The sequence below is a fragment of the Ochotona princeps genome, chromosome 7 (genome assembly GCF_030435755.1).
Source record: "Ochotona princeps isolate mOchPri1 chromosome 7, mOchPri1.hap1, whole genome shotgun sequence".
Taxonomy (NCBI): domain Eukaryota; kingdom Metazoa; phylum Chordata; class Mammalia; order Lagomorpha; family Ochotonidae; genus Ochotona; species Ochotona princeps.
In genome coordinates, this window is record NC_080838.1 from 51791301 (window position 1) to 51818857 (window position 27557).

The 27557-nt window shown below is 40.5% G+C and overlaps 1 protein-coding gene and 1 pseudogene across 1 annotated transcript in view; both read right to left on the bottom strand.

Moving 5' to 3' along the window:
- Positions 1-27557, bottom strand: part of BMPR1B (bone morphogenetic protein receptor type 1B) — a 379571-nt gene that overhangs the window by 255871 nt on the left and 96143 nt on the right. The gene's annotated exons all lie outside the window — the stretch shown is intronic.
- Positions 23906-24502, bottom strand: LOC131480821 (eukaryotic initiation factor 4A-I-like; annotated as a pseudogene).

The window sequence follows — 27557 nt, forward strand, 5'->3', positions numbered from 1 at the left end:
TCCAGAAGAGCCCTCATAGCCTTGTTGTAAAGAATAAATTAAATGAAAAATACTAGCACCTTGAACATAGCAGTATGATGTGAAAGGGAGCTACCTATCGAGGGGTTAAGGTTGGAAAACCTTCCGCAGGTGAGCAGCTACCAATGTGCGTGGTAACCCAATCAGGGGCAGGCGGAGGACGCACTATGGTTCACACCACCCATTTCACATTGGCCCTCAAAAATCAGTACAGAAACTGTCTATCAGCATGGTGAGAATGGAGTGGGTTTGCTTGAAAAGAGAGAATTTATTTTATCTAGCTTGTTTTTAACCTGAATGCGTTATCATGACGATACCAGCTTATTTAGGAAAAGGTTATTACTATCTGTGTAAATGTTTGAGGGCCAGCCTAAGTATATAAGCCAATATTTCCAATGAAAGGCGCAAGTTACTTTCTCATTGTATAACAAGTTCACATGCATTTTGTCCTGCTGATTTAAACCAGCTTCCTTATCTTCTGTGTTTTTACTGATAATTAAAGGAACAATTATGCATTCCATTAATTGTATAAAACATATTATCTTTCTCTGGACTGCAGCATTCCACAAAGTCGGAATAACATAAAGTCAGAATGATGTTTACCAAACATCACAAACTCTGAAATAGTTGCTAAGGTCTTACCTTAATCACAGAATGAACTTCCCTTCGTTTCAAAAAAGAGTTGGCTGAATACCACCCTGTCAACAAAATTGAAGAAAAAGAAAAATGAGCTTCTATTTATTTTCATCAACTGGCTTAAGCAAAGTCCTAGTTTTCATCCCCCAGCTCAAAAAAAAAAAAAGTACAAATATATAACTGACAAAAAGCTATAGCTATGCCATAGTATTTCAAAATTAAAATATCTAAATTTTAAAAATCACTTCATGGGCCTGGCATAGTAGCCTAGTGGCTAAAGTCCTCGCCTTGAACGCACCAGGATCCCATATGGGTGCTGGTTCCAATTCCAGCGGGCCCACTTCGCATCCAGCTCCCTGACTGTAGCCTGGGAAAGCAGTCAAGGATGGTCTTAGAACCCTGCACCTGTGTGGGAGACCCAGAACAGGCTCCTGGCTCCTGGCTTTGGATCGGTGCAGCACTGGCCGTTGCAGCTGCTTGGGCAGTGAATCAATGGACGTAAGATCTTCTCTGTCTCTCCTCCTCTGTGTATTTGACTTTGCAATAAAAAATAAATAAATCTTTTTTAAAATTCTAACCTCTGATTGTCATGTTTATAAGAGAATGTATGCTAACTGTAAAATAGGATAACAGTCATCACAGGACTTCAAAAAAAATAAATAGAAGCCAATACTAAGCCTAAGTGGGCTTGGAGTTTTGAGATATTATTTAGTGAAAGGATTTTACTTACAAGAAAGCTGCAGATTTTCACACCAAATAAAGAGAATATTTTTATTCCTTGACATTTCTCTCTCAAATTCATGGAAACAGAGATCTTTTACTCAATAGCCCATTACTCAAATGCTCTCAACAGCCATGACGGGGCCAGTCTGAAGTCAGGGGCCAGAAACACAATCCAGGACTCTGACCCGGGAGGCACCTACTAAGCTACTCAAACTACCACTTGCTGCCCCCTCCCCCGGGCTGCACAGTGGCAGGAATCCTGGAATGGACAGCAGACATAGGACTTGAATCCAAGACTCAGTTTTGCCCAAGCAGCTCCTTAACACCTGTTCCAAATGGCTGTCCCCATTGCCACTTTCAAAAGTTCATTCATTGAAGCATAAAAAGCTGAAAAACATTCAGAATGCTATGACCCTCTGTTATTATTCACACCACTAACACCCAATTCTACCAGTAAATTATATAAAACACAACTCTTCATTAGGCATGAACTATATTTTCCCATACATACTTATGCTCCCTACTTGTCATATTTCCCAAAACATAAACAAGAGAGACTAAAGAGAAGACTAAAACCCATATATCAGTTGGTCAAAAATGAAACTAACACACCTTTTTACTCTAATGGCAACAAACTGATCAAATAAATTAGCACCTGGATTAAGCTGACCCCATGAGATGCCTGCCAGATCTAGTGTAATAAAACTGCCACAGGACAAATGAAATAAAACCCATTATAGCAGAAGGTGTCTGTCATGGCAGTGAAGAAGGTACTTGGAATGCCTGATCCCACACTGGAATGCCTGAGTTCAAGACCTGGCTCTACTTAGGATTCTACTCTCCTGATATGGGGCATGCTGGCAGGGGACAGGTGAGGAAATCCTAGCTCCCACTGTCAGCCTAGCACAGCCTTGTCTGTGTGAGCGTCTGGGGAGTAACCCAGCAGACAGGAGATGTTCTCTTCTATCTGCCCGTCAAATAAATAAATAAACTTTAAAATAAACCTTTTAAAATCAAATCATTTAACACATAGCTCAAAATTCATGTAAGATTTTTTTTCAGAACATAATTGTATTGAACCAAAAATCAGAAAATATCTTGCATTCACCAAACAGAAGAATCCAATAACCTGAAAAATCAAACCGTACAGTTTATGATACCAAATATAAAATCAGTTTCTTTCCATTGTATTAACCTTGTGTCATGAAGACCTTTATAAGTATAATACCATTACAGGACATGCATTGGGCTAAGCCATAAAGACACACTTGAGATGGTCACAGCCCATGTTAGAGTTATACATGCTATGAGTCCAGTTCTTCTTAGTTTCCTGCTAATCTGCACCCTTGGGAAGCAGCAGGTGATGCCCTAAGTGGTTGGGCCCCTGCCACCATAACCTCTGACAAACACTGAACTCATTTTTATGCAGTAAAGTTTTTCACTTCTTAGAATATTTTTTTCAATATTTTGCTGTTGTTGTTGGAAAAACTGATTTACAGAGAGAAGGAAATACAGAAAGATCTTCCGTCCACTGGTTTACTCCCCAAATGGCTACAACGGCTGCAGCTGAGCCAATCTGAAGCCAAGAGCTTCTTCTGGGTCTCCTGCACACGTGCAGGGTCCCAAAGCTTTGGGCCATCCTTGACTGCTTTCCCAGGCCATAAGCAGTGAGCTGGATGGAAGTGGAGCAGCTGGGACTTGAACCTATGCCTCTATGAGATCCTGATGTTCCCAGAGGATTAGTCATTGTGCCAGGCTCCACTTTTTACAATCTTGATCACTGATTGTTTTTCAAATCCAACTAAGGATACAATACTTGGAATAGGTTAACCATCTTAATTTCCATGCTGCCAGTTACACCTGCAGGATTTCTCATATCAACCAGCTATGCCCAGGGTTTTGTTGGCAGCAGCCCTTGGTCCCTGCAGCACCAAGGCCATAGGCAGTCCCGGGTAGGTATCTCCTGGCATGTCAATCCCCACATATGCTTGCACCTCCCCACTGGACAGCCATGAATGTGGTGGCTGAGCAAGTCCAGGAGGCAGATGCCAGCCTAACCCGTGCAGGATACAAAGGTCGGTGGCTGGTGCCAGGGTACTGGGGGAACCCTCACGCCCCGCTGGGCAGTTGGGACCCCTCAGTTACCCAGAGTGGAAGTATGGTGTGATGCCAGCAAAGCCACTCAATCTTTTCAGCATATGCATACTGCCATCCTCACCTGAACCATGCCTCCAGTGCCAGCACTGTGATAAGTTTAATTCCCACAAATTTCTTAAATAACAAATGACATGGGTGAGGACACAGTCTGAGAACAGCTATGAACTCCAATATTTTTACTGGAGGGAGTTTCATTCTGAAAAATGGTTACCAACATTAGAGTGCAGCAGATTCAGCCACCAGGAATGCTGGCATCCCATATGAGCACAGGTTTGAATGCTAATGCTACACACTCCTCCTCAAACCTAGCTTCCTACTAATGTGCTTGAGAAAGCACAAGACAATGGCCTAAGTGGTTCAGCTCCTCCAGCCATGGCAGGAACAGATGGAGTCCAAAGCTCCTGCTATGGCCCGGCCCAGCACAGTCATTGCAGCCGTTCAGGAAGTGAGCAACAGATGGAAGATCACTCTCATTATCTCTGTGGTATGCTGCTTTTCAAATCAATAAACAAATCTATTTTAAAACATGGTGGAGAAAACACTTCTGAAGCTTGCCAACAAAGGCTCCGTGGGAGCAAGCCAAGGTGGCCATGTGTCCTTTGATGAATTGTCCCTGTTGTCAGCAGGAGCTAGGGAGCTGGCCCACTTCGCGGCTCATGTATTGCAATAGCCATGCTGAGGACTCTGTTAGGAGCTGTCAGTGTCCTTGTAAGTCAATTTCATCCCTCAGACTCTCTTAAAAAGGGCTTCAACCTCTTGGGATTGGATGTCTGCTAAGGATTCTAGGATCTACAGCTATGGCCATCTATGCTCCCATGGAAGAGGCTGAGACTTCAAATGTCTCAAACTAGGGCAGCCAGGTTTTGTGGGCTCTATAACACTTACAGGCACTGTAAGTCATCATACAGTCATCTCAACAGGAGGATGCCACCATGGAAAAACATTCCTGAGTACAGAGCAATCTGCTCCATCACTGTAACATTTTAAATGCCTGTGTGCAGGGCACAGACATTGCAGTCAGAGCCATTTTCAGGAATTTGTGTGGCGACAGCATCCCCTGGCCTGTAGCCTGCTGCCAAGCCTGGCTATCTATGTGAGCACCCAGATGCATGACTGGTCCCTGCACATGCTCAATGTTTCAATGATGACTGCCATGTAATATATATTCTATATAACCTCCTACTTGACGTGTTCACTTAGTCTTTTTAAGGAGTGGCAAGGTAGGTCTGGTGATGATGTTACTAGCACTCTGAAAGGCTCTTTCAAAATCATTTCCTACTGCAAACCTAGAGAGGCAATGGCATTAACCTACCAGGTTTGCCTTTGTCTTTACAGGACGATTAAAATACAGTGATTTCCAAGCACTCTAATATGAATGAAATTCTTAATACTAATGTAGAAAGCTTAACCTTTGGAATTGGACAACACACTGGTGAAAATATCCACTGAAGAAATGAGAATCTCACAGAAGCTGCTACCATGGCATGCTGGGCAAAGTCTCCCTCGGTGGCACCAGCATTACCCATGGGCACCAGTTTGTGTCCTGGTTGCTCCACTTCAAATCCAGTTCCTGCTTATGGCATGTGACAGCAGAGGAGGATGGCCCAAATTCTTGGGCTACTGTACTTACATGGGAGACCAGGAGGACACCTGGCTTCAGATCCCAGGTCCAGTCTCGTGGCCATTTGGGTGGCCATTTGGGGAGTGAACCAGTGAATGAGGGATCTCTCTCTCTCTCTCTCCCACTTCCCCTCTCCCCACCTCTCCCCTTTCTCTCTGTAGCTCTGTCTTTCAAATACAAATAAAATAATTCTTAAGAAAATTACTTTAAAAGAAAATGACAGCTTTTTCAGAAAGACATAATTAAAAGGCTAATGCATAATTCTGCAATAAAGTGAACTAAACATGTGTCTGAAAATGCACTGTGCTCAAATAATAATCTTTGAAGACAATTTCTAAAGTTTTCACTAATATGGAAGGACCAAGAAACCAATTTTTACAAATATGTTTATTTGGAAGGCAAAGTTACGAGGGAGGGGAGTGTCTTCCATCTGCTGATTCATTCCCTAAACGGCCACAACAGCAGAGGCAGGGCCAAAACAAATCTAGTAGCAGGAATTCCATCAGGGTCTCCCATGAGACTGCAAGGATCCAAGCATTTGGGCCTTCCTCTACCACTTCCCCATGCACACAAGCAGGGAGCTAGATCAGAAGTGGAACAGCCAGACCTCATAAAGATGCCAGCTTTGAAGGTCATGGCTCTATTACTATGCCACAATGCCAACCACAAAGTCACATTTCTTAGTTCATGGTAGCGCACGCCGATGATCTCAAAACATGACTGATTTCTGCTAACACCGTATTTTACCTTTTGATTATTTCTCCAGAGTCTAAATGTACTAGTGGCAGCTTTGGGCGAACAAAAACTTTATTTTTCCCACTGGTAATGGAAATTTCAAAAGCCGATGTGTTATCCAAACCCATCACTGTTTTTGTTTTTAAAAAAGAACAAAATTATTATCCTGTGACTTATGTCAACCATAAAAACAACTCCTGTTAGATGGAGTATTTTAATTATGAAGTGTTTGTTGGTTTCCAGAATCCTACTTTTCTACATTGAGGAGGCTCATTTATAAAACAACATGAAGGTAGGAAATGGGGCCAAGGAAACAATTCTTAAATGTGCCATTTCACCACGCAGCTGGATTCCTATTTGCACATTTGCTGGTCTATAGTATCTGGTTAACCCAGGGCATCCTCCATTGATGACGCTAGGTCATCTCCACTTTGCAGTCTGGTTAGATTATTCTTCAGTTTATCTAATCCCAAGATGCCTGTAACCTTGACTAACAATTCATGTCAGCTCCTAAACATTTCAATGTATTCTCAAATTCAGTTATACTGTCACTGAGATCTTTCAACAACTCTGGAAATAGAAGACTAGGGTTATTTCTAAAACTTAGCTTATGATGAAAAGGCAAGTTAAAACAGTTTGCCCAGATCTAAATGCTTAAAACAAACTCTAAATGTTTGAAATATATGGTCTCTTTGTACCAAATATTTTACTTTCTCAGGAGCTCATTGGCCCCACTGTATATTTTTAGAAAATATTTACGAAAAATCTAAAACATGCACAAAAAGTAGAATACCCTCATGAATTCCATGCCCCTGCAAAATCTAACCAATCATAACCCTCAATCGTCTTTTGTAAAAAGTATTGACTGGTTCCCCCTGCGCGGTAGCAAGAGCAGACTTGGCCCTGTCCCCTTATACTTGCTCCCCTCTGAGGCTACAGTCAGATCTATGTTCAGCCACACGGGAACAGCAGAACCTCATGTGGTCACAGGGTAGACACACCACGCAGGTGTCCACCCTCCACAATAGGGCAAGGATCATTTTCTCCATGTTTGGCAGTGATACCTTGAATATATTACCAAAAGTGCAGACAAAAAGAAAGCAAAACTAGACACACAGGACTACATTAAATCTTTTAAAAATCCATAGGACATAAATCAACAAAGTATAGTCAAACCATGAAATATGAGAAAATATTTACAAATTATATGTCTGATGAGGGATTAACATTCAGAAAATGCCAAGAACCCCTACAATTCAACAACAATAAAAACCTGAGTAAAGCGCCCAGAGCAGTAGCCTATCAGCTCAAGTCCTTGCCTTGAACTCCCGAGATCCCATACGGGCGCCAGTTCTAATCCTGGTGACCCTGCTTCCCATCCAGCTCACTGCTTGTGGCCTGGGAAAGTAGTCAAGGACAGCCCAAAGCCTTGGGACCCTGCACACACGTGAGAGACCCGGAAGAGGCTCCGGGCTCGTGGCTTCTGGACAGCTCAGCTCTGGCTATTGCAGCCACTTTGGGAGTGAATCATCGGACAGATCTTTCTCTCTGTCTCTCCTCCTCTCTGTATATCTGACTTTCCAATAAAAACAATAAAATAAACCTTATTTTAAAAAACTGACTAAAAAAATAAGCAAAGAACATGGCCATTCTCCAGAGACGATATATTAAAATGAAGTGATGAGAACCGATGCTCAACAAAATAATCAATAGAGAAATCCAAATTAAAACCACTTGATATCACCCCATTATGATAGCAACAATTTAAGAAAATAATGTTTTGAAAGAACACAGAAAGCACAGAATCCTTCTACATTGTTGGTAACAGTACAAAACAGTAGGGACAACAGAACAGTTCTTCCAAAATTAAAAGTAGAATTACTCTACGATATAGCAGCCTCATGTCTTATATTTCAAAGAAAAGCATCCAAGTGTCAAAATCAGGAACTCAAAGAGAGATGTTGTATGCAGCATTCTTTATAATGGCAAAGGGGAGCAAGACCTCAAATGTTCACCAAAGGACGAAAGGATAAACACAATGTGAGAAATGCCAACAGTGTATATTAGTCAGTCTTTACATGAGGAAAGGCCTGTTGCACAGTATGACACACATACACTCGGAGGACACAATGCTAGTGAAAGAAAGCAGTCACAAGCACATTGTCAAACTCCATCTACACAAGGTCTCTAAAGTGGTCAAACTCTTACAAAGTTGGATGGTGGTTTCCAGTGGCTCTGGGGAGAGAGATAGGAGGATGTTTTTAATGTGTACCAATTTCAGGTCTAGCAAATTGAAAAGTTTTAGAGCACTGGTACACAACAATGTGAATATTCTTTTTTTTTAAGGATTTATTATTATTGGAAAGCCGGATATAGAGAGAGGAGGAGAGACAGAGAAGATGATCTTCCATCCGATGTTTTACTCCGCAAGTGAGCCGCAACGGGCCGGTGCGTGCCAATCTGAAGCCGGGAACCAGGAACCTCTTCCGGGTCTCCCACACGGGTGCAGAGTCCCAAAGCTCTGGGCTGTCCTCGACTGCTTTCCCAGGCCACAAGCAGGGAGCTGGATGGGAAGTGGAGCTGCCGGGATGAGAACCGGCGCCCATATGGGATCCCGGGGCTTTCAAGGCGAGGACTTTAGCCACTAGGCCATGCCGCCGGGCCCGTGAGTATTCTTAATACTACTGAATAGGAAACCAAGACAGACAATGTGATGCTGTCTTACTTCATTACAGGGAAAAGAAAAAGGTCAGAGGGTACAAGTAATAAATAATCCAAAGTGAGAATTTCTAGTCTTATTTTTTTAAAGATTCATTTATTTTTGTTGGAAAGTCAGTTACACAGAGAGGAGGAGAGATAGAAAGATCTTCTGTCCACTGATTCACTCCGCAAGTGGCCCCAACAGCCAGAGCTATGCTGATCCAAAGCCAGAAATCAGAACCTTCTTCTGGGTCTTCCAGACGGGTACAGGATCCCAAGGTTTTGGGCCATCCTCGACCGCTTTCTCACAGCATAAGCAGGAACTGGATGGGAAGCAGGGCCACTGAGATTAGAACCATTTCTCATGGAATCCCAGCATGTGCACGGCAAGGACTTTAGTTGCTATGCTACCAATCTGGGCCCAAGAATTTCTAATCTTGTAATATGAATAGGACAGAGAAACAGAAAGAAGCTTGGAAAATCCAGAAAGAAGAGCCAATTCACAAAATGTCACCTGGAGACAAAATCAGTGATAACCGCAGATATTGGGCAAGTACTAGAACAGCACTCCAGATAAAGTGACAGTGGCAGGTTGCAGGTCCTTTAGTTTAGGCCGTCAGCACTTATCATAAAGACCTTAACAAGCAGACAGGTCAGAGCTGGGGGTAAGCAGTCAGACTTCTCTGTCCAAGACATTAAGGTTGACCTAGGAAATCTGACACAAAGTAAAAGAAAAAAATCATACAGAATATATCCAAGTGCTGTCCAGGGACATGTCTACTTGGCCAGGGGACCTCCATCCCAGTGCCACCCACGGACTTTGTCCCATTTTAACACACAGCCTAGGAAACCTTTCCAACCCAGTGTGAGCTCTCACAAGCACTGTGCTGTACTCAGGCTTCCTCACCGTAAACTTCTCCAACGAGATTACATCTTATGCTTCCCACCTCAGGGTCTATTTTGTGCTCACAAAAAGAACAGTATTAGCACTGGGGAACCAGTGACCATTTTTTATTACTAAATGCTTACAGGGGATATGACAAGCACTTAAAAAATTGAATAAAAGATAAATCTTAAATATCTTAAATATCTTAAAATCTTAAATAACACTGGAAAAATTACGGTGGATTCATGCATTTAATTCACATTGTTTATGAAAGATTAAGAAAAAAATTCAAATTTGCCATGAAAAGGTTACAATATTCACATATCAACATCCTTCCATATGTGATAGATAGGGATATTATAAGCATTATTTTGAAAAGTTCCATATGTTTACCGTATTTAAGACTGCTGCTTTGACTTGAGTTTAGTCCACAAATATTTACTTTCTCCTAAAGCATCATTTTTCTGACTCCCTGGAGCATACTCTAGAACTCTGCCTCAAGGTTGACTACTAGCTGCTACAAAGATTTCACAGAGGCTGCCGAGGTTGGGAAGAGAGAACAGACTTCGCAGCCTGCATGTCAGTTTCCCCAGTCCCTGGGCTCGAGCTTCCAGGGTGCCACAGCTTAAAATCATTATGAAGACGGCCCTTAGACAATTAAACAAATTACTCTGAATCAAGAGGACTTAAAATCTATCCCTAACCTGAACAAAAGGTACCAGCAGACAACTTCAAAAATTGAGGTAAATTACAGAAAAGTGTTACAACATGAGTAAGCATTTGCTTGATTTTCGGGCATCCAGAATCAGAGCCTGGGTTATTTGAGCAATGCATACAAACGCAGGAAGGTCTTCAAGTATTTCAGTAATGTACCAACCCTCAAAATAGCTTGTGTATGTATAGAGGTAGAAACCGGAGCCATTTGAAACTTCTGATTATTCATGATACTTACAGAAGGCTTACCGTGTTGTGTTTTTAAATAATAGACTATTAAAAATCTTTCCATTTTAAAGAAATTCTCCGTGTGTGGTATAATTATTAATTCTAGACTTCAAAAAAATTCAAACAAAGACTCTGAGGTAAATTAGTTTTTATTTTTTTCAAAACACAAAAACCCATGGGCAAGGGCAGGGCGAGAGGATGGAGACTTTCTCTTCGTAAAGACAGAGACAACACAGCATAGGACGACTTCATCAGTCAAGAAATATGACATTAACAAAATAAAAATGATCTTGAAGGTGTAAAATATTTACATGCAAAATGTTGAAGGATATGTAAAGCCTCGACCTAGCAGAAGGGATTAACAACAGTTCCAAGTTCCAAACACGTCCATATTTTTACCACGAGGAAACCAACAAGCTTACTTTTCAAAGGACTCCACATGAGCCCATTTAATCCTTCTAAGAAGCACAGAGTTCTTTACATGTACCACAACGCAGCAGCCAAGAGCAAGGTCAGTGAGTCACACAGGCCCTGGGTATGAATTCTAGCCTGGCTGTGTGACCTTCACTAAGCAACTGAACCTCATGAAGCCTTGGATTTGGATTCTTCATTTGTAAAAGGGGGTGACCCCTGCCACAGCTCCACCAGGGGAAGCAAAGGTCATGAGCACGGCGGATGGGATTCTTCATCTGTAAAAGGGGGTGACCCCTGCCACAGATCCACCAGGGGAAGCAAAGGTCATGAACACGGAGGATGGGGCCAGCACAACGGCTCACGCACAGGCACTGAAATTGCATATAGGCACCGGTTCAGGCCCCAGCTATTCCATTCCGCATCCAGCTCCCACCTTGAGATCTGGGAAAGCAGTGGAGGCATGGCCCAAAGCCTTGGGACCCTGGCACCCACTTGGGAGACCCCGAGGAGATTCCTAGCTCCTATGTTCAGATTGGCTCAGCCCTAGCCATTGTGACCATTTGGGGAGTGAACCAGAAGATGGAGGCTACTTCTACTTGTCTCTCCTTCTCTTCATAAATCTATCCTACCATTCCAGTAAAAATAAATAAATCTCAAAAATTGGAGGATGCGATGCAACACCTCTTTCACATACACAGAACAGAAAAATAGAATTTCAAAAGGTAGTTGAGGACACTGAGATATCTTTTTCTTAAAAACCTCAATTTTTGGCAAGCTTTTCTCTAATGGAATTGTTGTGAGCTAGACTCCATAGATGCTTCAGTTCTGATATCCCTGAGAAGTACTAATTATTGATTCAATTATTTGTTATGCAGTTTACAAATAATAACCAGACCTCAAAGGCAAGAGTGATCTCTCTTTTCCTTATAACAGCTCAGCTTTGCCTTGACAAAAAATGAAAGCCATGAATACATAAAGCATAAACCATTTCTTGAGAATTTTTAAAGAAAATGTTAACATGAACTCAAGGAAAGTAACAAATGTGTTATGAAAAGTGTACACATAAAATACAGTCACATTCCACTTTATGATACACAGGAATATTCCAAACTCTGGCCAGCCTTCTGAATCCCAATAATAACATAAATGGAATGAAGTTCTACTCTAGTCAGACAAAAAAAGAAAATGCTACCTGGCTAAAGTATGGGTCATATACAAAGCTGAATATTGAAGATACAGCTATCTGAATTGCATAAATTTAGACAAAGAAGTTCAGATTACAGAGTTAACTGTATATGCTTAAAAGTCCACATTTGGTCATGTTAGAAGAAAAAAGGGGGCTTCAGAATGTGATCTGGAAGAAATTTGAGCATCACAGGAAAAAAATCTGACTTCCCTCTGGTGCTCAGCGATATAAAGGGAAAAAGTCTGAAGAAAAAAAAGGTTAAAATTGTTTTCATACAATGTATGAAGAATGTTTCTAGATTTAAAAGAACAGTTCATGGAGATTTTATCTTTTACCTTATAAAAAGAATGAAATGAAACTTACAAGTTACTTAGCATGCTGAAAAAAACAAAGGGTTATTCAGCCTTTAAAATGTGTGTGCTTATGTGTGTGCATGCATACAAGAAATTGAGGAATTAAATTAGGAAAATCACACTTACTATTTTAAAAGGGAAAGTGAAAGGGTAGGCTTTGGAATGGTGGTTAAGACACTAGTTGAAAGGCCCAGAGCCGTCGCCTAGCAGCTAAAGCCCTTGTCTTGCAAGTGCCAAGATTCCATATGAACGCCAGTTCTAATCCTGGCAGTCCAGCTTCCCATCCAAAAAAAAAAAAAAAATCCCTGCTTGTGGCCTGGGAAAGCAGTATAGGACAGCCCAAAGTCTTGGGTTCCCACATCCGCGTGGGAGACCCAGAAGAGGCTCCAGGCTCCTGGCTTCAGATCGGTGCAGCCACTGGCCATTGCGGCTGCTAGGGGAGTGAATCATCAGAAGGAAGATCTTCCTCTTTGTCTCTCCTCCTCTATATATCTGACTTTCCAATAAAAATAAATAAGCATTTTTAAAAAAGACACTAGTTGGAATGTTCACATTCCATAGCCGATGGTTATATCATTTTGTCAAATGTAATAACCTAACATAACAAAGCAAGATACAACCCAAAACCACAACCTGATTTCAAATCCAGGCTTTGTTCCATTTTCCAGCTTCCTGCCACAGCAGATCCTAGGAGGCAGCAGGGATGGTCCAAGCACCTGTGGGAGACATGCACTGTGTCCTCAATTTCCACCTTCAAAATGTGTAGCACCTGACATTATGGACATTTGGAGAATAAACTAACAGATGACAGATCTACCTTTGTCTCTTTGTCTCTCAAATAAATAAAACCAAACTTAAAAATTAAATAGAATTTAAAGAAATTCAAGTTTAACTCCAAATATGGGATTGTCTAATATTTAATTTTCAGAAGACAACTCTGTGGTGACACATACAGGACAAAAAAGCAACAATACATGAGAAAATGGAAGTTATAGAAGAAAGTATAGCTTCAGTTTTTCATGAGATAATCTACCAAACGGAGAAGCTCCAGAAGAAATATATAAGATTTACAGGGCTCAGAAGAGTAGCCTAGTGGCTGAAGTCCTCACATGGCACGAGCCAGGATCCCATACAGACCTTAGTTGAGGTCCCAGCTACTCCATTTCCCACCTAGTTTCCTGCTTGTGGCCTGGAAAAGCAGTGGAGGATGGCCCAAAGCTTTGGGACCTTGCACTCACATGGGAATCCTGGAAGCAGCTCCTGACTCCTGGCTCCTGGTTTCAGATCAGCTCAGTTCTAGCCATTGCGGTCACTTGAGGAGTAACCCAGCAGATGGAATTTTTGTTCTCTGTCTTGTCCTTCTCTCCGTAAATCTGACTTTCCAAAAATAAATAAATAAATCGACTTTCCAAAAATAAATAAGTCTTAAAATAAAAAAAGATTTACAGAAAGTGAAACTCAATGTAAATACTCAGTATGTAAAATACATTCTTATAAACTGTCCCGTGCTTCTTTTCCTGACACCAAGCACAGACGTACGCTTTGCTCTGTCTGGGATGTCTTTCCTTCCGATCCAATGGTCCAATGCCTGCTGATTCTCCAACAGTAGCAACAAAGTGCTCTTTTTGCCCATTCCAAGAAATGGGACATCACGTATCTCCCAAACCCAAACCCAAAGACAGTAGGGATCCTCCTTTTAACTGAACAAAGTATATGATAATTTGAACACACAGCTGAAATGAAACTCCAACAACACGATCAAACCTTAACATTTCATAAGCAATGAATAATCATATTTTGAAGGTTCTGGAAAAATAATGTTCTGCCAAAAATTCAAACACTGGTATTTTCAACTTACTGCAAGAACAAACTCTCCTACAATCCAGAGAAACTTAGCAAACTCTTTGAAAAGGAAAAGAACAAATGCACAAGCTAGACGGGCCAGCAACCAGATCCAACTAGGGCTGTGGCAGCTGAAAACAGAGAGGCCGATGAACAAAGCTCCCGAGACATGCAGCAAACAAGAAAGGAAGACCTCAGAATGAAGATACTGCACAAGAATGGCAACAACTAGAAATGAGTTCTAAATGTCTAGAAAATACTAAGTTTGAGCTGTCCATGGAATACACACACACACTTAAACCTTAAACAAGGGTCAAGTCTTACGATGAGTGACCTGCTATGGATGTGTGTTTGGCAAGCACGCTGATGAATGGGGTGGCTGTCCCAAGCAGAATAAATCATGGCAAATGGGTTGCAAGAAGTTTAGAGAACACAAATATTTAAGAGGCAGGTAAAAGAGCCTGTGAAAAAACCTACAGAAAGAAAGCACATAGATAAGAATTGGAAAAGATCATTTAAGTGGAAAAACCGCCATTCATTTAACTAATATTTACTTTGCGTTCAATATGGGGTCCCCCGGTCTAGGGAACTGAATCGGGTGTCTGAGGGAGCTGGCAAACCGCTGGTCATTAGTGACTTGGTGAAAACACTTCGAGCTACTGCCTACAGTGAAATAAACAACGACTGGGTGGTAAGGAACACGGGCAGTGTTTCCCCACAGGGATGTTTTGGGCAGCAGAAAGAGGTCGACAGTGAGCCAAGGAAAAGTTTTGCTAAAATGAAAGTGATTTTAAAGGAGTTAGAAAAAAAAAGAGGGGATTGGGAGAGAATAGAAAGAAAATACGATGGGAAAAGGTACTGTTTCCAGGGGTGGAATATTCTTACACCTTGGAAAGGCAGGCAGCCAGTATGCACACCTGGCAACTCAGGCAGGTGTTGATAGGAGGCAGAAAGCTATGGAGTCTCTCTGCTGACCTGTATTTTCCCAGAGGAGGGAAATGACCAACTTTTGGAAAGGGACAAGGGCTTGTTCATGTCAGGAGCTTGAGAAGATGAGCAGACATATAACCCCTCTAGGAAGAGAAGAGCAGGCAGCCGGGGAACTACCCGTCATTTAACACATGCTGCCATTCCTCTTACAAAATGAGTGCATGAAAAAGCTGCAGCCCTGACAAAGTAGATTTGGGGCTTCATTTTTAGGGCAGTAAGGCCTGCGGGAGAATTTTTTTTAAATGTATTTATGTAGTTAGTTATTTGAAAGCCAGAGTCAGAAAGAGATAGGAGCAAGATAGGAAGAGATCTTCCATCCTCTGGTCACTCCCAGAATAGCTGTAACAGCGAGGGCTGGGCGAGGCTCAAGCCAGGAGTTTTTTCCAGGGCTTCCAAGTGTTTGGCAGAGGCTTCTGTTGCTTTCCCAGGTGAATGAGCAAGGAGCTGAATCAGAAGTGGAACAGCTGGGACACAAACTGGCAACCATATGGGATGATGGCAATGCAAACAGCAGCTTGACTGACTATCCACAATACTGAACCCTCACTGAAGGAATTTAAGTCAAAAATGACATGAACATATATGCACTTCAAACTATGTACAGCATTGTTATACTCAAATACATAACTAAATATGCACCGTATTTCTGAATCACTGTAGAACGTATCCATAAAAGTTGAAATTGAGATCCTATTCCCACGATCAACGTGTCATTTATAAATTAAAGAAGAATTCTCTGTTTTATCCTAAGTGATTAAAACCATCTTTACATGTGCAATGAAAAAAAAAGTTATGGAGAAAAACAGGAAACTGAAGATACCATGTCCGCTGTCTTTATTTACTATTTTTTTAAAAGGTTGTTCATTTATTTGAGAAGAAAGCAGAGGGCTCTCATCTTATGGATTACTCCCAAGATGCCCACAACTGCCAAAGCTGAGCTGGGCCAAAAGTGGAATCTGGTCACTCAATCTGGGCCCCCAAGGGGACTGAACCACGCAAACCATGACCTTCTGCCTCCCCAGGATCTGCACTGGCAGGAATCTGAAGGCAGCCGCTTAGGGCAAGTCAGGAAACCAGGCTCACTCCTACAGGATGCAGCCAACATGCTTGCTGAAGCTAAACAATGTTCCCAAATGTGTCTATCAACTGTCAGTCCCCAGCCCTAACACTGCCAAGCCACAAATAAAGCACACTGATCTTACGCCTTCAGTCAAATATAACGAAACCAAATTCTTAAAGTCAAGAAATTCTAAGTGATCAGCTTGAACAAAATGTAAGTCTTAATCTCCGGTCCATACCAAAAATTCCATTTGTTTAAGAAATCCAAAGGTTCACAGCTCAGAAATAACAGTTGGTATGTCCATTCCATAGGATTCAGGTCACCTTAGTAATAAAATATTTCTTTCCCATTCTCCCTTTACCCCTATCAACACCACTCCCAAAACTTTCTGAACACTCTCTTGATGCTTGCTTTGTAACAACTGGAGTTTGGCTTTTTTATTCTTCTCTGTATTGTGAAACCTCCATCCCTACAACCTGCCAGTATTAATCCCCTCTTTACCATGAAGCAGATGTAAAACATGACATATGAAGGTACTTTCTGAGGGCATGGCTCAGAGAGACCCCATCAGTGACACCAACACAAGCCACAGATCACTGTTTATTAAATTATTTTTCCCTTGTCTTTTGCTGCTCAACATGCTGATAATGAACCTATCTGGCCATATTTTTTGGTTATTCTTCTTTTGTTTTATAAATACCAAGAGAGCATCCACTAAAATCTATCAAACCTTAACTATTCAATGCATCATATATATTTGAAATACTTTCACTACTTTAATTTCCAGATATTGGCTACCTGCATACTTACTACTAGTTTTCCTGTTAACTACACATTATTGTATAGTTGTTTAAGTAAAGCTTCCAATAAGAAAGCATAAAGTATATGCCAACATCAGCAGATGATGTGTGAGTATTTAGACACAGTTCCAGGAATGCACCATAGGAACCACTCTGAAACGTGTAGATGAACCAAGAAGATATCTGCCTCTTGCATTTGTATAATTAACACTATTTCTGAAATAGTCTGGTTCCCATCACGAGCGATTCAAGTAAATAAAACACAGCCACATTGTCGCCTAGAACTTAAGAAAAAGCATATCATAAAATTTTATCCACAAGAAAAAGTTCATTTTAAAACATACTACGTCAAAGTGAAACAGTAAAGGAAAACACACAGCCTAAACGAGAAACCAAACAACAAGTGCAAACTGAGCTTTACAGAGTAGCACTATTCTTCACCCTCGTTCTCAACAGCCTGGAGATCTCATCTCAACTTGGAACAGACAAGAAAACCCACAAGTTATTCACCACCCCATGCCACTGCCTTACTCCTTGATGTCTTCAGGAGCCAAAGATGGTCTGACAAACCAACAAAAAGTACTATTTCCATTAAAAAGCAAATTTGCTGAACTATTTCACTGATAAAGATGTTTCCAACTTTATACTTCAGTTTGAAATCTTTCCAGGTCATGATGACTTTGTTTAACACTTATCTACAAGATGAGATAATGGTGGGAAGATAGCATGTGGTCTTCAGTAAGCAACATGTACTGCTGTCTACTACTACTATCACTGCTTTATATTCGTTTCTTACAACTAAAGTCTGACAGTAAACATAACTTCGTCACATGGATGAAATTCCGCTTTAGGATGATCCCATTTTATTCAAACAATTTTCAGGACATGTATAAGGTTCAGCAACCTCTGATTCCTTCTAATCTTTAGCCAAAGGTACAAATTTGTCTTCTGGAAAATAGATTCAAGAAGCATATTTGGACAGTTCTATGGCAAACGACGTTCAGAGACACCATGAAGTAATCGCCATGTGCCTACATTCAAGAAAATCTGTAATCTAGTTTAGTACACATGCTTGGTTACACCTTGGGGACCATGATTTTACAGTGATGGTCAAAAAAGGATAGACTATGCAGTGGGGCTTGGACATCCCACACAGTTAAAACTGAGTTAGTGGGAGCATAGCCCAGGGTGTTCTGGGAACATGCAGAGCAGGGAGGATGGGATATCCCAAGGGCAGAGTTCACGTATGGACAAAGAAAAACACAACTATACTGGATCAGAGAAGACTCTAGGAAGAAATATAATATCAAGTCTTAATCATCCTTCAAAGAAAGGCAATAGGAGTTAGACAGCATTACACATTCCTGCCAGTACTTCACATGCATTATGTTATACACTGCTCACAACTGCTCTGAGAGGCAGTATTATGATATAATTGTATACATCAGGAGACTGAGGAAGAAGGATTAAATCATTTTCCCTAGATTAACCAGGTAAACTACTCAAGGACTGCAATTTCAATCCACTTTAGCCACAATGTCCCTTTTCTTAAACACCAGACTATGATATCTACAATTTTCAAAACACAAAAATAAAATAGAAACATGTAAATGAGCAGTTAAAGAATGGAATGGAATAAAATGAAAACAACTGATAGCCTGTGAAAGAGAACGCTATAAAAGCCGATTTTTAGCTGGCCTTAATCCAAGAATTTACAGAATGGAATGGCAGTAGAAAGGCCGAAGATGGAGAACATTCGTGGACAAGCCTTGGTGAAGTGATTCAACACCCTCTAGGACGCCCACATTGCATATCATGATGCCTGATTTCAAATTCCAGTCCTACCTGCAAACTCCAACTTCCTGAGGATGGCTACAACAGCTGGGTCCTTGCCACCCACGTGCAAGAACTGAACTGAATTCCTGGATCCTGGTTTTTTTTTCCCCTGCCCCAGCTTTGGCTTTTCTGGACACTTGGGAAGAGCCAGTGGTTGGGAAAACTCATCTCTCCACATCTTACTCACTCTGCTTTAAAACAAAAAATTTCCAAGTTCAAAGCCAATTTTAACATTAGATAACAGCTTTTCCTATATTGTATTATCTCAGTGCTCATCAATAAGGGGAAAAATAAACTGCTAAAAATTTTATTGAATATTCATTAGCATATGTTTTCTTGTTTTCCAAAAGGGGCATATGCCTGGCTGCAGACACATACAAGTTTAACAAAAGAATGTAAATTTAATTATTCTGCCTCAGTTTTGTTTTGTTGTTTTGTTTTTCATGATGACATATCTGTACAAATCTATTGCGCGAAAACTACTTTTCTGAGAGGTAGGAATTAAAACTAATAGTTTGTCATCAAGACTTGTCTTCATACAATGAATTAATTCTGATTCTGTGGTATCTGCTGACTACTTTGGAAGTAGCACTTGCCTGACATATTGATGTTCTGAACTGTTGAATTCTCCTAAATATGCAATCTCTACTCTTCATGTTTGCAACTTATATCATCTAATTCTCAAACTTCATTTACTTTCCTCTCCACCCACAGGAGTAAAGATTTTCCCATAAGGGTAAATAATTTGGATATGAAGTAAACCAACAGCCTTGTGAATGTTAAATTCACTTATCCTCCCTTTTCTCCATTCACCTGCAATATTCCCAACCCAGTGTAATCAACAGAAAAACATTATCTGTGAGGAGAGAATGAGGACAGAACACTTTTTGCCTCTTTTCCACAGGGGAGTTTTACCAAGGAGGCAGAATTCAAATCAAATCACCAAGTTTTAAGTAGTTACAGATGAAAAACCCTAAAAGGCTGCTGTTCACAATGCAAATCATTAACCCAGCTCCTGGGACCCAGGAAGGAGAGATTTATCATTGGATGAAACAAAATACTACCACCACTGCTACTGATAATAATAATAATTGTGAAATCTCAACTATGCCCCTCATTAGTCATTTATGCACAATTAAGTAATTTGCTCACAGTATGGGCAAAATCACTCAAAAATATTTTATTCACTCTCAGATTTTTCAAACATTAAACACCTACTTAGTACTACCAATTACCCATCTTTCTAAGGGCCTTGTCACTGGACTCTCTTGTTTAAAGGTTCATCATCTTTATGCCACCTGGTTTGAGATCTGGCTGCAGAGCTGCCACAAGATACTGATCAAAGTGTTCAACAGAGTCAGAAAGCCAGAGCTGAGCACATGAGGATCCCAGGCCTTGGCATCTTTGTTCTAAAAATAAGTATGCACAACAGGATCTTTTGAAATAATATCTAACCTAGTAAACTGAGGTGAGGGGGAAGCTTTTCAAAGAACAACACCCTACACACGACAGGACATACAATAAAACAATCTTGTTGGCTTCAGTGATGGAGAATCCCTTATGGAAATGGCATCAATGTTGTGGCGCATCATCTTTAGCTCGTATCACAAAAAAATAAGCTTGGAAAACAGAACAGATGGAAAGCTGGGTTTCTTTTTCCAAAGAAGCATCAAGCAGTATCTCTTATTGTGAGTATTTCGCATTTAAACGTAAGGGGTAATCCACGTGGAGCTTGATCCTCCCACCTTCCAGTTGGACTTGCTCTGTTCAGGCTGATGGGACCATAGTTCAAATTTTTCACAAAAGGCAAGGATCTAAATCACTTCCAGATCTGCCTGTTGGTCTGAAATTCTTGCATTAATGAAATGATATAATTGCGGCAATAGTGAAGTATGTTGACATGCTTATCAATTAACATAGCTTCAAAAAGAAAAATAGTTACCCCTAAAGAAAAAGAGAAAATATAACAACAACATAACAAAATGCTGTTGGACTTCACCTCATCTGTAAATAATTAGACAAATTTAAGCTGATTTAGAAGGGGAGGAGAAATACTGAAGAGATAGGATTACAGTGTTTTTCACTTTGATGTACTAAAAAATGAAGAAGTCAAGAAGTTTAGTTAAATAACAGATATTCATGCACACTAACAACCATTAGCAGCACTAACCTCCGTGCCTCATGCTTCATATGGCTGTGGTTAATACAAATGATAACAAATATTGTCTTCAACTCTTTGATTAGAGTAAAACAAATGAAGAAACAACTATTTTCACTCTCCTGGGACTCAGGACAACCTTTCCCGCTTTCAGTCCACTTGATCTCATCATTTACACTTCTGGAAAAATTAACTCCATGAGGGAAATTCACAAAGTTCATGAAAAGGAGAATCAAAAGTTTGCATATAGGAGGTCTTGAAAAAGTTTGTGGAAAATGTATAATATGAAAAAGTTATTCATAGATTTCCAAGTTCTTGCCAAAATAAACTTGTAATTCCTGTTTCCACAAAGTCTTTGAGTCATGCTCATATGCGAAACATTAAAGATTTGGTCAAGATACTTCTTGACATACTGTAAAATAAAATTGTGCCTAACTAAAAATTCTTTAATAGTTAATAATTATGGCATGAATTCCACTGGAAGAATGGTTCCATTTTATACCCTCTAAAGCTTATTAAGTTTTATAGCACTTCAAATTTTTTTCTATAAACATTTTGTATTTTTAATAATAAAAATACTGCATCATGCAGACTCACTGAAGAGTACGTAGGCATGGCATTAAAGTATAAAGCAATTTCACTATTCAGAGATCATTTTAAATTACTGGTTAATTAATCTATTTCATACACATATAGATACTAGTTTAGAAAATAAAACAAATATCTAAAGTACATTCTGTGATATATTACTTTAATGTTATCTGTCCCGCTGAGAAGAGTTATCCTGTAGTATTAAAAAATTAAAGAAGTGAGCAGGGAACTTTTCCATGGATTTGGAGTCTATAGAATGCTAGCTATCATGCCTTAGGAAGCAAATGGCAATGGACTGCGTTGCAAGTAGATTCCCAAAGTTGCTTGTCCTGGCTCATTTATTAGCGTTCAGTGTGGAAAACACAGAATATATATTATATCAGGAGAAAAAAATCCATACTATTTTCAAAACCATGATCTTAAGGCTGTAACTTATATTTAAAGCCTCTGACAACATACAATAGATGTCTTCTAAGTTCTGGTTATTGTAACATGGAAATCTCATAACAAATAGATGACTATTCATTTAGAATAAAGTGCTAAACTTTTAAGGAAAGTGCTAGCATAACTCCCTAAAAGCCACATATTTCTTTTTTTTATGGTTCCTTCTTTTGCCTCAAAAGGTGACATTTATTCAAAGAAAAAAAAATCACAAGATGTCCATCCCTTGAGTCCCTCCCGACCCCTCTTGCTGCTCCTCAGCCCCTGGAGGACTGAACCCCAGTGGGGGCTCCACAGCAAGCCAGCCCCTCAGATGAGGTCAGCAACATTGAAGGATCTTTTCCTTATGTTCAATTAAAGAGAGCTTGATTATCACGGGTCCTGGTGAAGATCCCTTTGGTCAACACTGTTGGGAGTTCTGTATCCCTCCAGGATATTGTGTCTCAATTCTTTCTCTAGACTAGGGAAATTTTCCCTGTAATCTCAGCTTCTCTTTCTGTACCTCCTGGGACTCCCATAACTCTTATATTTGGACTTTTAATTGTGTCTTTCAATTCCTGAATACTTTTTTTTTTCTTGGCTTGACCAAGCTCTGCTTCCAGTTTTTTTCTTTCTTTCTTTCTTCCTGGCGACAGGAATTATATTTCGATTCTAAGATTCTTTCTTCTGCTTCAATCATTCTATTTTGGTGACTCTCCATTATACTTTTAATTTCCTCCACTGTATTTCTGTATTCTTAACTTCTTATATATCAGTTTTTGTTTGATTCATTTCCCGTGTGACAAGTTCCTTAAGTTTCTTGAACTCCTTTATTACATGCTTCTTGTTGTTGATAAGAAGCTTTATAACAAGTGTTTTGAATTCTGTATCCCACATTTTCTCAATGTCTTCCTAGGTTAACTCTGAGGTTGGCAAAGGCTTTTACTCCTTTGCAGGGGAGTCTTCAGTATTATTCATTGTGCCTCTGTCTCCTCTTTTGTTCTTAGTCATTTTCTTCTAGTTATCAGATTCTTTTCTTTGGGGCAGGTTTCTATGCTGTATCACCTACAGGTCTACAATTTGCTTTTATTTTTTGTGGTTTGCACACAGCTCTTTTTTTGCAGTCAATTGTGCCACTCCCTCCAATGAGTTCCAGGTCTAGGTTCCTATGTTAGACTTTCATCCATTCATATTATCCCTGAATGTAAATGGTTTAAACTCATAAAACGTCATAACTTAGTAGACTGGATTAAAAAAACAAAACCCATCTATTTGTTGCCTACAGGAGACATATTTCACCAACAAAGATCAACGGAAACTGTATCTCATGAATTTTTATATTTATTTAATTTCATCTCTTCAAAACACTTTCTTCCTCATTAAATTCTTCACTAACAGATCATACAGCATCCTTTTCTTCAAGAAAGCTTTTGATTTTTTTTCATTTCTTCAGTGACACATTCAGTAGCATGTTATTTAACTTCATGGAACTGTAAATTTCTATTTTCCTTCCTGTTGATTTTGTGTTGTGTTTTTTCATTTAACGGTTTGTATAGTAACTGTGTAATGGAGAAAATCATATCCAGCTGTGAGGATACAATGCAGTATGCATCTCTAGGTTAAAGATGCACTCCCAATGAAACTGTTAACTGTATCTAGACATTAGGGTGCTGGACTCTTTGCATTTCCATGCCTGCAATAAATGGACATATGACTGTTTATGAAGAACAACAGTAACAATTTAGAGGAATTCACTGTGGTGGGCAGGGAACTTGAAGAGCAGGTAAGTGAAATCCAAGGGTCTATGGAACTGTATCATAAAATGATAATACTAATTTTAAAATATGGCATAGATTTGGTCCTTGAAACCATGACTTAATATTTCATCAGCTTCATCTAGTAAAAACATTTTAATGTATTTGGGAGACAGGTATTTCCAGTTAAGCATGTCAAACACATGGCCAGGATCCTGACAATGATATGGGGAGCTTCCATTTGCAGTTTCTGCACCTCAGCATGCACGCTGGAACTCCTGATGCAAGCGTGACAGGATGCACCCAAGTAACCTCCTAATGTCATGACCATCTTTTGTATCTGCTGGGTCAATTCACTAGTGTGTGCTAAAACCAGGGCCTGGGTGGCCTAAGGTCCAGCTCAGTCTGCTGCAGAATTGATAATGGAGACTGGGGCCATTTTCCCCATCCCAGATTGGGCTTGAACAATCACATCATAACCCTTGATGTAAGGAAGACTGGTACGCTGCTGGATGGCAGAGGGCTTCTCGAAACCATACGCGTAGATGCCGTGCAGCAGGGACTCGGAGGGGTTCATCAAAGCTGTCCAGAATCTCATTTCAGTTGCTGTCAATGACACCTTTGGGCTCCATCCCATCGGGACCAGTGTCTCTGGATCGGGAATACTGACTCGCAGACATGATCCTTAGGAACTTAAGACACACATTTCAAACAGCACTTTTCTACTGAACTGTGTCAAGGGTGGCTTGTCATTTCCTTAGTATGTATTAATTTGGCACAGACGTACATCATTTTAAATTTCATCTCCATGTCTTTGTATATGAATAACACTGGATCTGTTTTCCTCTTTCATGGGTCATTTTTTTTAGGAAGAAATGTATTTTATTTTTGATAATGTTTACATAGCTGAGAAGGATGCATGGCCACACTGAGCACCGATCAGGGTGGGAAGGGTCAAAGCATACAGGAAAGTGAATGAGAAAATTGCTTCCATTTTTTTCCTTCCAGTATCTTGGGGAATTAGGTTCTATGGGGAGAGCTATTCTCAGAAGCCCAACTGCATCAGTACCCAGAGATGGCGGATGGCCATTTACTGTCATCCTACAGTCCCCAGTGCGGAGCATGTTCTGAAGGTATGGCTTAAGTGATTTTGATAATTCTGAGATGCTGTTGATTTCATTGCTTTAAGGTTGAGCAAATCCTTCCAAAGGCCATTGGCTGACACAGACCACCTTAAAGTCTCCACTCGCCTAGACTCTTGCTGTCAAAGCTTGACTGCAAGAATAATCCATTTTTTCTGTCCTCCATCCTCCACCATGGTACTGGAAATCCTCTGCACGCCTCAGTGAGCTGTCACATGGGATGTGCTGTCCACTGCACAGGCTGCAGCAACCCAAGCGCCCCATTCTGACACATGCACCGCATGATCAGATCCTCCAATTTTCCTTCTGGGTGGAGGTCTGAGCCCTGTGGTCCAGCTGGGGGGGGGGGGGGGGGCGGGTGGAAGGAGGGCAGGAGTTTCCAGAGAAACTTCACCTGAGGTGATCCCAGACCTAACTCCTATGTGTCAATATCAGGTACAGCTCAGTCCATCACTCACATCAGCATACACACACATACACACTGGTGGTTACTCTCGCCCAGTAAGTGCTATCTCCAGCCCAATCTCATATGTGAATCAATGGACAGTACAGTCAAGCCTAACTATGCCCAATGCACACCTTGCCCTCACATGGAACAGAGCACCAAGAGGAGGTCAAGGGAGATAACTCCAGCTTCCCCAGTAAAATGGCACCCCCATGCAGCCAGAGGACAGCCCCACTGTCTAGCTGGTTGAAGTGCATAGGCCTCAACAAGCAGCGGACCTGACCCAAGGAACAGACTGCACTCCCTGTTTTGGAACAGCTGGGGTATCTATTTCATGAGTTTCTTTTTCCAAATCCAGGTCTTTAAGACAAAAAAAGTACCTGAAAATTTCAAGTAACTGAATGTCCACCTTTCCCCCCCCCTTGTTACTATGAAGTTGAGGGGCATTCTTTGGTTGATTATCCATACCTATACCCAATCTTCATTGGTCTTTTAGAAGAAAACTAAAAGTTGTGTCAGCAACTATAATCAAATGCTGATTTTTTCTAAGTTTGGTTTTCAATTGGCAAATAATAATTGCACACACTATGAGGTACAATGTGACACTTCAATGCACACAAGATTACAGCAAAAATTTCTGGGTAAAAGAAACAAGTCAAACTGGGTAAAAAAAATTGAAATTCATGTGAACAAAGACTAAAACGTATATTCTTCAACATTTTATTCATCAAAAAAAATAATTCTCAGTTTCCACAAACTTTCTGATGTCCCCAAAGAGACATACATCCTAGGGATCCTATCAGGCCTCCCTATATTTTAAATATAAGTAAAGTCTGTTTATTTCACAGTCAAGGACAAGGCTCATTTGACCCACTTGTGCAATCTCATTTACGTTAAAGAAATGTATTAATGCTGAAAAAGACCAGCACACAGGAGACGAAAAGGCACTGCTTGTCTAGAAGTCACAAACATGGCAGTGGCAGTATCGTAAGTGCCTTCCTTCAGTGGCTGCTGGCGCCAGAAAAGGGAGATGCGAGCGGGCCTTCCTGTGAGCAGAAGTTGAAGGTGATTAACAAAAAATAAGCATGACTTTCTGCCTCCTGGGTTTTCTTATTCATGTGTCTTTTGTGAAGTGCATGACAATGTTTTCATGTTTCTACCAGTCTAGACCACACAGGCAGACTAAACTCACTGGCTTATCACTGATGACCATCATGATGTTGGTAAATCTGAAGTGCTTGGATCCCACGGTCTCCTAAATAACACCAAATAGAATATCTGTGCAAAATTCACTTTTATGTCCACATACATCTGGCAGAATTAAATGAGGGAAAGCCAGTCAAGTAATCAAGCAGAATTAGAGAAAAACGTGTTATGAGAAAAAGACAGGGAAGGAGCATTTTCACAAAAGCCTCTGCTGGACTCACATGACAGGTAGGGATCCACCTGTTCAAAAACACATGAGAAAAGTTTGGCAAGAACAAGCTATTGCTGCAAGCTGGGAGAAACCCAAGCTGCCTCCTGGCTCTATAGCTTCCCAGAGTTGTGTGCCTGAGCAAGTGAATCTCTCACTGATTCCCATTTCTCAATGGCTCAATGAAGACAATAATATCTGCTTCACCAGATGGTTATCAGATTTGACAATGAGAGGTAACACAAGGAACATAATAGCTATTAAATAAGAACTCTTTTTCATGTTTGGTGTTACCATCTTCCTCAGAGCATTTAAAACAACAAGAATTGAATTCTACTTCAATATGACAAAAGGAGGTCTGTGGTAGTCACTTAATGACAGTTTGGCAGCAAACACTAACTTGCTTACCAATCCACTCTTATATCTGGATAATGTAGTTCATACCATCCAATATGTTGGACATATTGTGAGATTAAAGAATGTGAAAGCTTTGTCCCCATCAACTGTAATCAAAGTTTTGAAAGAAAAAACTGGAAAGCCTACTGAGGTGGAGATGAGCAACCAATACTTTAGAAAGCAGCTGCTAAGTTTAAAAGTTGAACCTACAGCAAATATGCCAATGGTCTGGTCTTTGGTTGGCCTTTCTGAAGATATAGTATCACATTTTTGACCTCCAGAGTGACTACAGGGTATTACCTGCTTTCCATGGCCCAAGAAAACGTTGTCTGTTTACT